General features: G+C 36.8%; 1 long non-coding RNA gene across 1 annotated transcript; it reads left to right on the top strand.

The window, feature by feature from the left end:
* The first annotated feature begins 10,073 nt into the window (after positions 1 to 10,073).
* LOC142233725 (uncharacterized) lies at positions 10,074 to 11,362 on the top strand. Its single transcript, XR_012721477.1, has 2 exons — positions 10,074 to 10,945; positions 11,013 to 11,362. It is a non-coding gene; the product is annotated as an uncharacterized LOC142233725 (long non-coding RNA).
* Positions 11,363 to 14,022: the final 2,660 nt, after the last annotated feature.

Here is a 14,022-nt window from a genome sequence, read left to right as displayed (position 1 = left end):
AAATTTGTCATCATTTAATAGAACATGAAAACACGGAAACTTTACCATTTACTATAACTAAACATCTCTTTTTTATCCTTTTTAATGACTATGAATATGGAACCTACAAAGCCTTAAAATTGCATAATCCAATGGGGATTTATTTTTACTCTGACTTCCTACCTAATTGAGCTCAGTTAAGTGGAAAATATTGGGGATTAAATATCAAAACAATAACCCACTAAAGAAAACAAATGAAATTATTCAGGTGACTTTGTATGGCCCTTGACAATGGAAACTAAATATGGGAATGGAAAAGGCAAATATACACTTATACTAAAATATTAATAAAAAATGTAAGTTCAATAACAGTCGTTTAGATCAAATTTTTGTAATAGAATAAACGCATATGTTCATAGGGTGTTAAAAGCAGTTTTCTTTTCTCCGGGCATTCTCCCTCCGCCTTATAGTGTTATTACAACTGATACACTGGGATGCCCTTGGATTTTCATTTGGGCATTGCCCACAAAATTTTCTGGGATTATGGGATTTTTAAAACAAAGTGGATTTTAATATCGGACGTTGGCGGATATCTTCATTGGTATTTCTAGGAGTTAGTTTTCCATTTGGTTTTCACAGGTAAGCATATTTGACGTTTTCGTGGGCTTATATTACTCCACCCACTTACTTATTGATACTCCTACCTTGATATATTCTTAAATTGTTTTCTTTCTGGTGATTCTCCGATCGTTGTTCAGTCAATTGCTTCCACTGGAACTAGCACTATGAGGTGAACCTCTCCAGGATTGTGGCAACCAAAACTAATCCTCACCAGTTAATTTCTCCAGAAAAAAACGAATTTTTGCATAAAAAGTATAGCGCCTCCTGATCATACAGGAGGCTATTCCAGACCTGACAAAAACATTTTATTAAATTCATACTCCTTCAGATTACCATCACTTGATTAACTTACTTTATTATTTTCAATATTAATAATTGCAAACCCAAAATTTGCCAGAATGAACTTTCTCTCAATTTTCCGTTTTTATATATTCACTCTATAGTCTCTAAAAAAAACGAAATATTTCAAATTCACTGCTCTACGACACTACTATCACCACATACTTTATTTAATTATGTTTCTATTTATGTTAACCGCCAAACGTTTCAAACAAACACTTTAAAATACACTTTGCTAAAATGGCAACTTTTGACGTCTTTTGCTCTATTTATACCCCTGGTTTCATCAAGCCAAGCGCTTCTACGCCATATTTTAGACTAATATCTGTCCCTTTCTCCTAAAACCAAGTTTAAATTCCGCTTTTATTACATTTTTATTTATTTTTTTGCTTTTACCATTTTTTCTGTTTCATAGTCTTCATTCCCCATGCTTCGTGGGATTTCATGAATGAATTTATGGACTACGAGCAACCCTATGGCTACTGTGTAACAACGCCCTCTTACTACTTGTTAACCTGTCATCTATCTAACCAGCTGACACTCCACCACCAACCACAGACCACGCCGCAAGCAAAACCACACTAAAACTTGAAATTATTGATTTGCAGCAAGATTTAGGCATTAAAATCTACATTAATTATTTGCCTAAGCTGCATTAATCCTAAAAACATAACAACACGATTGGCCGCCACCACATAGGCCCTGAACCAAACATTAAATAAAAAAAACAATTGGCCAGCACCACATAGGCCCTGAACCAAACAAAAAAAACTTGTGCCACAAAAGTGTGTTGGTCCACCTGCACAATAAAAACATTACTCCACATTTTGGCCGCATCTAACGCCCACGCCTGCCACGTTTGCCTTAGGATGCTCCGTAAAGGAAATTTGCATTCCATGGCGAAACAAAGCGTCATTATCCACAGACCATAAGGATTCATTCCCATAAGTATGGGTCAATAAAAATAACACGCACGGCATTACCTGGTATATGTTAAGAGCAACGAAAATAGGGATGCCAGTGCGAACAAAAATGTATACCAATTCTCGGACAAGATTTATACGGGGCACGGACGGACGTGAGTAAGTTGCTCAGAATTCGATTCTGAGCAAGTTGCCTTTCAAATAATCTTGCAGCCGCACTTGTAATCATCATGTGGCCTGTACTTGTATGCATCTATGTACCTATCAAAAAAAAATTTAAAAAAAAATTAATTTCTCCTTTTTTTTTCCCAGGACCCTCGCAACAAAACTCCGGGTATTCTGAGCAGGCGTAAGAATGAACGGTGTGCGAGAGGTCACACCATCTTTGGTTCGCCAATTCGAAAAAAAAATACATTGTAAAATTGGTCTACGTTTAGGACTGAGCAGGTCTACTTTACCGAGGACTCAACGTGGGGAACTCCCACACCCTGACGTCTCATACGCCGGGCTATCGTTCGTAATACACTGAAAGCAAACATTAGGGAAGTCAATACAATTCGCCTAACGATAATGAAGTTACTTTCTGATGGGTTTAATCTTCTTTTCAGGATCGTCAATTAATGGGACAGAATCATCCATGATACAAATCAGTTTCAATAATTTCTCGCTGAGTATGTATAATTTAAAAACAAAATAATTTAAGGACACTTACTAACATGCAGGACTTTACAATGACATTTACTTAATCCTATATTGCACGTAGTTTATCCTAGTATCACAGCGAGTATATTGCACATCGTATCACAGATTCAATTTCATGACCAGGTGTTAATTTATGTCATCTCAATGGAAAATATCACACGCAAATGCCTAAACTTTCAGATCTTTTGCATGAGCTAAGCCTAGTGGCTTTCCTTGCAAATCTTCAAGTTCATACATATTGTTCCCAACCATTTTGGAAATCCTGCACTTGGAAAATTTTCGAGCAAATTTTGAATTGAAATTCTTTCCAAAATCGCTTAACATATGATTCCGTCTGTAGATTTCCTGTCCGGGATGAAATTTTGTCAACCGAGCTCTTTGGTTGTATCGCTTGGAGCTAACTTCATAGGCCTTATGCATATTCGCTTTAATTTTTTCCCTTATCAATGACATTCGGTCAGATTTGTCCAAATTTAAAATCTCGTGATCCGTTAGCGATTTCAGTTTTCTTGCCAACTTATAATCACTCCCATTTGAATACATGTGGTATCCAAATATGGCAAAAAATGGGGTAACACCAGTTGCACTATGGACCGAAGATCTGAGTGCACACTCCATTTCTGAAAGGTAGAGATCCCAATCCCGGTGATCCTTTTCCAAATATGCCCTAATAGCAGCGAGAACTGATTGGTTCACCCTTTCAGAGGCATTAGATTGGGGTGAATATGGGGCTGTTTGTAAATGATTAATGCCATACGCCTTTATCATTTGCTTAAAATGGTTGGAAATGAATTGAGCTCCATTGTCACTGTGGATCGTTTCAGGGGTTCCAAATTTACGAAAAATCTCCTCCACCAAAAACTTTACTACATTAGTAGCAGTGGCATCTCTCATTGCTTTCAGAAAAGTGAACTTTGAAAAATGATCAACCACTATAAATATATATGCGTTTCCACTTTTCGAACGAGGATACTTCCCCAGGAAGTCAACATATAATTTCTGAAATGGTCTTTCAGTTAATACTTCATTACCTATCGTCGGTCTTGTCTGGTAATTTACAGATTTGGTTTCTTTGCAAACTATACAATTAGAAATATACTGTCGAACTTGTGATGTCATGTTTGGCCAATAAAATTTTTGTTTGAGACGATGTATCGTCTTCGAAATTCCTCCATGAGCTGAAGTAGGCTCATCATGGGCCTTTCGGATTAACTCATGGGTTATTCCCTGAGGAACCCAAAGTTTCCACTCATGCTCTTCAAGTTCTTCACCATTTCCATTGCACATTCTTTTAAAAATCAGTCCATCATCCACTTTCAAATCTGGTAGTTTATCATTATTTTTCTCTATTGTTTCCCTGAGCTCTTGATACTCTTCACAATCAAATTCATTGGTATCAAAATCTAAACATCGATTCAAATCTAATTCGGCTACAGTGGGTAATCTGGATAACATATCCGCAACTATATTGTCTTTACCTTTACGATGTTCTATGTCAAAACGGTAAGCTTGTAATTGTAATGACCACCGGGCAAGTCTTCCGCTCAAATCTTTAAGGTTCATCAACCATTGCAGGCTTGCGTGGTCAGTAATGACGGTGAAATCCATTAGCTCCACATATGGTCGGAATTTTCTTACTGACATTACTGCAGCAAGACATTCCTTCTCCGTCACACTGTAATTCCGCTGACATTGATTCAGTTTCTGCGAATAAAACGCAATCGGATGTTCCTCCCCTTTATCATTTAATTGAAACAAAACTGCCCCAATACCATATTCTGAAGCGTCGCACTGAATAAAAAATTTCCTAGTAAAATCAGCATGTCGTAAAACAGGGGCCGAAGTTAGTGCTTTTTTCAAACTTTCGAACGCTTTTATCGACTCCGGAGTCATGGTAAACTTTTTGGCTTTCCTGAGGGTATCTGTTAAAGGGGCAGATATAGTAGCAAAATTTCTTATAAATCTGCGGTACCACCCTGCAGTACCAAGAAATCTACGAACTTCTCGTGGATTTTTCGGTATTGGTATTTTCCTTATCGACTCCACTTTATCGGGGTCAGTTCTTAACATTCCATCACCAATAATAAAACCTAGGTATTTAAGTTCCCTGAAACAAAATTGTGATTTCTTCAGACCAATCGTGAGTCCAGCGTTTCTTAAACATTGGGCCACTTCTTTCAAAAGGCCAATATGTTCTTCAAAATCGGAAGAAATCACCAGCAAATCGTCAAGATAGACGAATACATTTTCCTTCAGTCTACTGGGGACGACCTTGTCCATTAGTCTGCATAATCTTTGGGCCGCGTTGCAAAGCCCAAAAGGCATAACACGAAATTGATACAATGGTCGTCCGGCCACTGTAAATGCCGTATACTTTTTGCTTTCCTCATCTAATTCGATTTGCCAGAATGCGAATTTTAGATCAACGCTACTAATGTAATAAGTTTCATCTATCCTACTAAGAATACCATCTATGTTTTGGAGCGGATAGGCGTCTTTTTCCGTTAATTTGTTAAGTTTTCTTGCGTCCAGACAAAATCGGTTTTTACCCGGTTTTCTTACAATAGTTGTCCGGTTACTCCAAGGACTTTCACTCAATTCAATTACGTTCAATTCTAACATTTTATCAATTTCATCATACGTTATTTGTTGTACGGCTGGCGATATTGGATAATACCGATCCTTTACAGGTTCAGCGCCATCTATTAACTTTATTATGTGCTTTTCAAGTTTCGTACAACCTAATCCTTTTTTCTCAAAAGTATCAAACATTTCAATAGCTTCTTTAAGTTTGGATTTCTGCTCATTAGACAATTCGTGAGGCTTCAATTTGTATTCCAATTGGCTCTGTGAAAAATCATTATAAATCTTTTCCGCATTTATTTCGGCCACTCCTAATATATCCGGTGCAAGTTCAAAACTTCGCCAAAAATCAATTCCTAAATACAACTCTTGTTCTAAATCGGGACAAAGATACAAAGTCAGTTCCTTAACCAACTCATTATACTTTATTTCGCACGAAATTTTACCAATGATTCGATAATTATCTCCACTGGCCGTTGATACATTATTAAAAATGGGCACTATATCGACTGACAAATTTTCAACAAACTCCCTGCATCCTTTTCCCATTATACTAACACTTGCCCCTGTATCTAATAAGCCTTTCAAAAATTTATTTTCTATTTGAATTTCAGCGTAGACCCTTGGGTCACCATTTCTCGTCATTGCCCGATTTATCGACTCCACTAAAAGTCGTTTATTTTTCCTTCTTTCAGCGGTTTTCTGGCGAATTTTTACAATTCGGTTTGAAACTGGTTTCTTCATAACCTCCTCCCCGAAAATTCTACCACGAACTTCTTCATAATTCCTTTGCCTTATTTCCACCGGTAGGTAATGCCGTCTCTTACGAAACATGTTTCCATCTGTCAAGTCAACTTTGGGTATCTCTTTGTCGCATTTATGATTATTATTTTCACGGGGTAATATACCAACTGGGTCTACTTGCCGGGATTTTCCGACGGACGCGGTTCCCCGGTTTTCTCCACGCCCCTCTTGTGGTTTCCCTGTTGGCAATTAGGGCATTTGGGTGTAATAGTATTTGGTTTACCACATCTATAACAAAATAGGGCTCTGTCAGGTGAAGGACAATCCATAAAGGCATGGCCAACTTCCCGACAGTTCCAACAAACTAATTGCCTATTTTGTTGTTGATTAAATCTAATTGCAGCCACTTCATCCATCTCTGGCTGATTTTCGGTTTCCATTCCCCAATAATCATCAATATACATTTCGTTTACATGTCTCGCAGGACGTGGATTCATGTGGACGGATCTTGTGTCTCGCCTTGGAAAATTTCGCTCTGCCTCTTTGCATTCAGTGCGAAGCATTTCGACCGTTGAAATTGACATGGGATATACAATCACTTTTATATTCTCCCTTACATTAACCTTTAGTATATTTACCATATCTAGGTCACTTATGGGTTGTACCAATCTAGCACGAAGTTGGGCCATATTGTGGAAATATACGTCAATTGGTTCATTATGCATTTGTTTCCTGTCGACTAACTCCCTCATCGCCTCAAAAGCAGATTTTGACGATCTAAATTGGCACAATAGAGCCTCTTTCAGAAGGGGCCAATTTTCAAAATGCCTTAACTTTTGCGCGTTCCAAAACCACTCTAAAGCTGGTCCGGAAATCAAAAGACGAAAATCGCGCAAAATTTCTTCCCACGGAATAGCATATTGGGACTGCAAACATTCAAGACGAAAAATGAATTCTTCAACAGTTAATTTTTGTACGTTTCCATCAAAATTTATACCAAATTTATCTACTCTAATTCTTATTTGATCTTGCATTACAGAATTTGGGTACGAGCTGTGGCTATTTACTGATGGCATAGAAGATGCTGGTCCGTCAGAACTTGGAGTAGTACCCAATCCTAAGTTGCCATTACCAATCGAATTATTACTAGAAGTTGATGAGGCCCTTGAAGAGGCCTGAACTTGACCTACCACAACGGACAATTCCCTTACGGTCCTGGCTAGTGATTCTATGGTACTCCTGACATCTGTCAACTCACTACACATCATTGCCTTCATCTTATCCTCGAGAGATTTATCCCCCTTCGATTTTGGTGCTGCACCAGCGCCACTAACGTAATTTTGTCGCATTTGATCCTCCACCAGTGGTGGTTGTGTTGATGCATTTGGTCCTTGAACGACATTATTGCGAACAATGATTGATTCGGACATATCCCGAATCCTTCCATCGTCGGGATTGAGCCGGTTCTCTGGATCTGTCATCCTAGATCTTTTCGGGTCAATATGAGTAATCGTATTATTAAGATCAAATGATTCTGGCCTATCTCTTTTGGTCTTAGATCGGGACCTTGTATTCATGCCAAATTTCCCGCAACTAAACAAATACCAAAAAAATGTTTTCTCTTCCTTTTTTCGTTTTTCACAATGTATAATTTATAAGTAATTTATTTTTATTATTATAATTCGTTAACTTCATTAAAAGCTTAAATATCATCAAAATGTAAACACAATTTTAATAATCACACATAAAACCAAAAATCAATTGTATTAAATTATTGAACGGTCATAATATTTAAGGGGAATATGTGAGAGTATTTTCAGGAGTGAATACCAAGTTATCCTATTGTTCTGTTTTTTTTTTTTCATTTTTTATAATTCTCCCACAAGTCGAACATATCAAATCACAGACAAACAATTCAACCGTATTTAAGATTTTTTTTTTTCCAACAGTGTATAATTGTACACAACACATTAGAATTAACAAAACATTAGAGTGTTCTCTTACGAGCCTTCAACGTATATATCCTAGACAACTTACAACAATTAAGTAAAAATTTTGAAAAATTTTAAAAAAAAATTCTGGCAATTTTCTATCATAATCGAAAACAGATCTCAGAATTATGTTACAATATAATTATTACATCTGACTTGCGAATCACTATTCACAACGGCTAACAATTATATCGATTATTCAAATTTTCCAAAACATAAAACCAATTTGATTGGACATGAACAAAAAAAATGGAACATTATCACAGGCCGATCACAAAACATTCATTGTTACACTCAAACTAACAAGATATTGCATCTGACCCTCAATATTATCTTAAACCTAGTATAACTTCTAAAAATACCTATATTTAATATTGCACATCAATAACTTAAACCTGTAAGTCCGGTTGCAATACAAATAAGACATTTCTAGTCGTAACTAGATTCGATCCGGGCTATTGCACAAACTAGATTTCTATTGCCAGGTACTTAGGTGGTTTGTACCTATCATTTTCCACTTCCAATGATAGAAGTCGATAATTCTGTTTGGGCGCCATTTCTGTTATGACCCCATATAGCACTAGGCTTGGCCCTCCGGCACACTCAACCTCTCTCAGGACGGTCCTCAACCCGCCGAAACCTAGCCCGAGGTATAACATGAAAAAAAGGAACTTACAACTGTCGATAACACACTTACAAACACAAAGGGACACATACGTTGAATGAGGCTTTTGATGGACAATCCTCCCACTCTGCCCTCCCAACCATGGTTCACAGATACCGTTTCATCAATTTTTATGAACCCCACAAAACCTTCCTTCACTCCTTTTACCTTCACATATTCCCCCTCAACAAATCAAAATTTAGCACATAATTCCGTTACAAATATTAAAATCAAGATACATTTTTATTTTTCATTTTTCCTAGTCAATAATTAAAATTAACAAAATAAAACTAAATTTGTCATCATTTAATAGAACATGAAAACACGGAAACTTTACCATTTACTATAACTAAACATCTCTTTTTTATCCTTTTTAATGACTATGAATATGGAACCTACAAAGCCTTAAAATTGCATAATCCAATGGGGATTTATTTTTACTCTGACTTCCTACCTAATTGAGCTCAGTTAAGTGGAAAATATTGGGGATTAAATATCAAAACAATAACCCACTAAAGAAAACAAATGAAATTATTCAGGTGACTTTGTATGGCCCTTGACAATGGAAACTAAATATGGGAATGGAAAAGGCAAATATACACTTATACTAAAATATTAATAAAAAATGTAAGTTCAATAACAGTCGTTTAGATCAAATTTTTGTAATAGAATAAACGCATATGTTCATAGGGTGTTAAAAGCAGTTTTCTTTTCTCCGGGCATTCTCCCTCCGCCTTATAGTGTTATTACAACTGATACACTGGGATGCCCTTGGATTTTCATTTGGGCATTGCCCACAAAATTTTCTGGGATTATGGGATTTTTAAAACAAAGTGGATTTTAATATCGGACGTTGGCGGATATCTTCATTGGTATTTCTAGGAGTTAGTTTTCCATTTGGTTTTCACAGGTAAGCATATTTGACGTTTTCGTGGGCTTATATTACTCCACCCACTTACTTATTGATACTCCTACCTTGATATATTCTTAAATTGTTTTCTTTCTGGTGATTCTCCGATCGTTGTTCAGTCAATTGCTTCCACTGGAACTAGCACTATGAGGTGAACCTCTCCAGGATTGTGGCAACCAAAACTAATCCTCACCAGTTAATTTCTCCAGAAAAAAACGAATTTTTGCATAAAAAGTATAGCGCCTCCTGATCATACAGGAGGCTATTCCAGACCTGACAAAAACATTTTATTAAATTCATACTCCTTCAGATTACCATCACTTGATTAACTTACTTTATTATTTTCAATATTAATAATTGCAAACCCAAAATTTGCCAGAATGAACTTTCTCTCAATTTTCCGTTTTTATATATTCACTCTATAGTCTCTAAAAAAAACGAAATATTTCAAATTCACTGCTCTACGACACTACTATCACCACATACTTTATTTAATTATGTTTCTATTTATGTTAACCGCCAAACGTTTCAAACAAACACTTTAAAATACACTTTGCTAAAATGGCAACTTTTGACGTCTTTTGCTCTATTTATACCCCTGGTTTCATCAAGCCAAGCGCTTCTACGCCATATTTTAGACTAATATCTGTCCCTTTCTCCTAAAACCAAGTTTAAATTCCGCTTTTATTACATTTTTATTTATTTTTTTGCTTTTACCATTTTTTCTGTTTCATAGTCTTCATTCCCCATGCTTCGTGGGATTTCATGAATGAATTTATGGACTACGAGCAACCCTATGGCTACTGTGTAACAACGCCCTCTTACTACTTGTTAACCTGTCATCTATCTAACCAGCTGACACTCCACCACCAACCACAGACCACGCCGCAAGCAAAACCACACTAAAACTTGAAATTATTGATTTGCAGCAAGATTTAGGCATTAAAATCTACATTAATTATTTGCCTAAGCTGCATTAATCCTAAAAACATAACAACACGATTGGCCGCCACCACATAGGCCCTGAACCAAACATTAAATAAAAAAAACAATTGGCCAGCACCACATAGGCCCTGAACCAAACAAAAAAAACTTGTGCCACAAAAGTGTGTTGGTCCACCTGCACAATAAAAAAATTACTCCACATTTTGGCCGCATCTAACGCCCACGCCTGCCACGTTTGCCTTAGGATGCTCCGTAAAGGAAATTTGCATTCCATGGCGAAACAAAGCGTCATTATCCACAGACCATAAGGATTCATTCCCATAAGTATGGGTCAATAAAAATAACACGCACGGCATTACCTGGTATATGTTAAGAGCAACGAAAATAGGGATGCCAGTGCGAACAAAAATGTATACCAATTCTCGGACAAGATTTATACGGGGCACGGACGGACGTGAGTAAGTTGCTCAGAATTCGATTCTGAGCAAGTTGCCTTTCAAATAATCTTGCAGCCGCACTTGTAATCATCATGTGGCCTGTACTTGTATGCATCTATGTACCTATCAAAAAAAAATTTAAAAAAAAATTAATTTCTCCTTTTTTTTTCCCAGGACCCTCGCAACAAATAAGAAAAGATTATTTACTAAATCAACCACAACAAAGCAACACTTTTTAGCTGTTAGAAAATACATTAATGTCGCCTGGCTTGGGGTTAATGTGCTATACCCACTTTTGCCTATTAACTCCTCCTAGAAATGCTCGAAAATCGACCCACAAAATTGGCCTAAATATAATTGACCCCCCTCAGACATAAAGCCCAGCTACGCTCATGGAATCTCCAGAATAGTCTTCTACACCCTTAAAGCTAATAGAATCAATTAAAATTTTGTAAAAACTATGCCCCAGCAATGATTTTTAGCTGTTAGAAAATACATTAATGTCCCCCTTTTTATCTCGTTAACTAGATGACCTACGCTTCTGGCATTTGGGATAGAGGATTCTCCTGGCTTGGGGCTAATGTGCTATACCCACTTTTGCCTTTCAACTCTTCCTAGAAATGCTCGAAAATCGACCCACAAATTTGGCCTAAATATAATTGACCCCCCTCAGACTTAAAACCCAGCTACGCTCATGGAATCTCTAGAATAGTCTTCTACACTCTTAAAGCTAATAGAATCAATTAAAATTGTGTAACAACTATGCCCCAGCAATGATTTTTAGCTGTTAGAAAATACATTAATGTCCCCCTTTTTATCTCGTTAACTAGATGACCTACGCCTCTGGCATTTGGGATAGAGGATTCTCCTGGCTTGGGGCTATACTCACTTTTGCCTTTTAAATTTCCCTAGAAATGCTCGAAAAACGACCCACAAAATTAGCCTAAATATAATTGACCCCCCTCAGACTTAAAGCCCAGCTATGCTCATGGAATCTCCAGAATAGTCTTCTACGCCCTTAAAGCTAATACAATCAATTAAATTTGTTTAAAAACTATGCCCCAGAACGGTTTTATAGTTATTAGAATTTACATGAATGTGCCCTCCTTTATCTCATTAACTAGATGACCTACGCCTCTGCCCTCTTTGCGGGGGATTTCTCCTATCTCCGAGCTAATGCCTTATACCCACTTTTGCTTTTTAACTCTTCCTAGAAATGCCCGAAAGAGTCCAATGAATGTAAAATCCGTCTTTCCATATTTTTTTGAATTGCATCTATATTACTCTAAATAACTTTTTGCTCAAAATTATGTTAAGTATACACGCATTTTCGTACAGAAAATGTGTAATGAAGCAAAATATATTTAATTTGTTGCAAAAAGTCTTAAATTCGCAACAAAAACGAAAATGCAAAAAAATAAAGTGGTTTGTGTCTTCGCTAAAACAACTTTAACTTCACACCCTTTATATAATTATGGACTGATATGAACCAATTCATGCATGGTTGTTGGATACAATATACTAACATCACGTACCAAATTTCAACCGAATCGGATGAATTTTGCTCTTCCAAGGGGCTCCGGAGGTCAAATGTGGGGATCGGTTTAAATGGGGCCTATATATAATTATGGACCGATTTCAATTTTTGCATGGGTGTTTGAGGCCATATACTTGCACCATGTACCAAATTTCAACCGGATCGGATGAAATTTGCTTTTCTTAGAGGCTCCGCAAGCCAAATCGGGGGATCGGTTTATATGGGGGCTATATATAATTATGGACCGATGTGGACCAATTTTTGTATGGTTGTTAGGGACCATATATAACACCATGTACCAAATTTCAGCCGGATCGGATGAAATTTGCTTCTCTTAGAGGATTCGCAAGCCAAATTTGGTGGTCCGTTTATATGGGGGCTATATGTAAAAGTGGACCGATATGGCCCATTTGCAATACCATCCGACCTACATCAATAACAACTACTTGTGCCACGGACGGACATGCTCAGATCGACTCAGAATTTCACCACGACCCAGAATATATATACTTTATTGGGTCTTAGAGCAATATTTCGATGTGTTACAAACGGAATGACAAAGTGAATATACCTCCCATCCTATGGTGGAGGGTATAAAAATTATGTGATGTCATATTAGGTTCATATCACAAACATTTGAATATACGTTTTGATGCATCGGGTTCAATGACGTTTGTGGATGAGGGTGCTAAGGCGTTCTGTTATGGTGCCAACAGACCCAGGTTCAACCCGCAGTGGAAGCGAAGAAGTTTTTCAATTTGTAAAAATTAGATATTAAAAAAATAAAAGTGTAACTGACAATTGCACATTTTATTATAACTTATTATGATTCAAAGAATCTATTCATAAATTGTGTTTTCTTTAAAATAAATTAAATTAAATGAACGGAAGGTTGTTCTACACTGAAAAAAATATTTACGTGATACTAAAGATTATGCAAATTAAAGTTTAGGATGCGAAAATTTCAAACTATTAAGGACAAATTTCTTTAAAATAATGAAATTTTAATTGAAATAAAGTTTATAATCTTTGCTTCAAAAAATTTTTTTTCATTAAACTTAGGACACCGTCGTACAATGGTTAGCATGCCCGCCCTGCATACACAAGGTCGTGGGTTCGATTCCTGCTTCGACCGAACACCAAAAAAGTTTTTCAGCGGTGGATTATCCCACCTCAGTAATGCTGGTCACATTTCTGAGGGTATCAAAGCTTCTCTAAGTGGTTTCACTGCAATGTGGAACGCCGTTCGCACTCGGCTATAAAAAGGAGGTCCCTTGTCATTGAGCTTAACATGGAATCGGGCAGCACTCAGTGATAAGAGAGAAGTTCACCAATGTGGTATCACAATGGACTGAATAGTCTAAGTGAGCCTGATTCATCGGGCTGCCACCTAACCTAACCTAGGACACAAATTTTGTAAATTTGCGTTCTCCGTTAAAGTCGCATGTCTTTGAACTAAGGCTAATTTTCCTTAAAGTAAAGAAACACATTTTTGATTTAATTGTCCTTAAATTAACTGAAATATTGAAACTTTAGATTTAAGATGAAAACGCTTCAAATATAGGCTAAGACTTTTGAGGATTTAGCGTCTTTGGTTTAAAGTTTTTTTTGGAATTAAGAAAACATTTTTTACATTGAAGTATCCAT

This window comes from Haematobia irritans, chromosome 4 (assembly GCF_050003625.1).
Source record: "Haematobia irritans isolate KBUSLIRL chromosome 4, ASM5000362v1, whole genome shotgun sequence".
NCBI classification, from domain to species: Eukaryota; Metazoa; Arthropoda; class Insecta; order Diptera; family Muscidae; genus Haematobia; species Haematobia irritans.
This window is presented reverse-complemented; position numbering and strand designations above follow the sequence as displayed.